Source organism: Grammomys surdaster, unplaced genomic scaffold, assembly GCF_004785775.1.
Source record: "Grammomys surdaster isolate TR1022 unplaced genomic scaffold, NIH_TR_1.0 97, whole genome shotgun sequence".
NCBI lineage: Eukaryota > Metazoa > Chordata > Mammalia > Rodentia > Muridae > Grammomys > Grammomys surdaster.
The window spans coordinates 19,724,437-19,726,236 of NW_021604576.1; the positions used below are offsets into that span (position 1 = coordinate 19,724,437).

General features: G+C 35.2%; 1 pseudogene; it reads right to left on the reverse strand.

Moving 5' to 3' along the window:
- Positions 1 to 1,254: 1,254 nt before the first annotated feature.
- LOC114631735 lies at positions 1,255 to 1,572 on the reverse strand (annotated as a pseudogene).
- Positions 1,573 to 1,800: the final 228 nt, after the last annotated feature.

Sequence of the window (1,800 nt, forward strand, 5' to 3'; positions counted from 1 at the left end):
CAAAATTTACTTTTCAATTTCAGTGTCCTGACATGGTAGTGAGACCAGAAGCCAACTTGTAATTCACAATAAGGCCCATACCTAATTTAAAAGAATTTAAAATATTAACTTAAATTATTTATACTTTAATTTTTACATTTAAATAATTATAAATATTTTCCAATTATTTACAATTTTCCTATTGGTAATGATTATATACATGACTCTAATTAGGAATGCTAACCATCTAATTTGTCAAACAGTACATCTGTGTTAGTTTTTCCATTGCTAGAGCTTTATGATCAACCTTAATTATAGGCAAAATCACTTTCCCTCATTATTATTCTTCAAAATTGGCCTAAGTGGCTTGCCCCTTTACCCTTGGGAGTTTCTGATTCAGATTGTCACATTCTCTGGAAAATTGAGATCACAGTTTTGCTTTGGTGTGTTGAATATAGACATTAAGTGGGTGAGAATTTATAATACCAAGTATATTTAATCTGGAAGTACAATACAGTCCTTCATTTATTTGATTTCTCCTTCAACTTTAATAAGTTATTTTCAGCTAGGTGTGGTAGTGCGCAGCTTTGATTCTAGTACTTAGGAGGAAAAGAAGGCAAAGGCAGGCAGATCTATGTGAGTTCAAGACCAGCCTAGTGTATATAATTAGTTCCAGGCTGGCAAGAGCTACACAGTGAGATCCAGTCTCAAAACAAAACAAAAACAAAATAAATAAAAAAGAACAAAAATCAGTTACTTTCTTTACAAAAATTTTTACACAACTATGGCTGAATTTATGGTTTCAAATTGCATTTCTCACTCTTTGTTACTGGGAAAGAAACAATTTTCAAGGTTACGATATTGGTGAATCAAGCAGTATAACTTACTCAATTGATAAGTTCTGGCTTGTTAAATCTTATAAATTATAATATATCATTTGCAAACAGTAACATACACCAATCAATCATTTTCTTTTTCTTTTTTTAAAAGGAAACATCAAATTTAATTTAAAGACAAGCAACCTAAAAGAACAATGGGCAAACCAACTCCAGAGACGATCAAGGCGGTCATACTGACTGGAGGACTGGAGAAACGGACAGGTCATTTAGCCGGAGAGCTTGTGAGTTACTAGCAAACGAACTTTTTTGAGGGTAGAGGAATCCTCGTATCATTTCTGACTATAAGAATATCAGTGTGAGCTTCTCTCTCTGGGAGTGTCTTGCACATCTCAAGAGGCAAGGTCTCCACTTTCCTACGTAGGACCCATCTTCTGTCTCAGCCAACTCTCAACGGAGGGGCGACTAGAACAATGCCATTTTCCCGGACAAAGAGCATGGAGATACTTCGTTTTGTGGATTCATATATCTCTTCATATGTGTCCTCATCAATTGCTATCGTCGTCACGGTTTCTTCTACATCTCCCAGGATCATACTTAAATGTTGGTCATAAGCATGTAATCTGCCTCGAAGCTATTGGTCATTTCTCATTTTCACATAAATTCGCTCATCCAAGCTGAGCCTGGTAAGACCCAGGGGTTCCTCTACAGTATTGGTGGTCTGTTGCTGATCTACGTCATCCGCCGTGTTTTTCAATCATTTTCTTTTATTGTTGTGCTTAGACCTCCAGCACAGTGCTAACTATTAATAAGAGTGGGAGATGTCTTTGTCTTGTCTTACCCATAATCCTTCTCTTTTAGGTATGATATTTATTTCACATTTCTATTGTTTACCCTGCATGTGTTAAATAAATATTTAATATTCATCTCTACTTGAAAATAACCTACACATACTTGCTCCAATTTTGCTACCAAAACTATATTA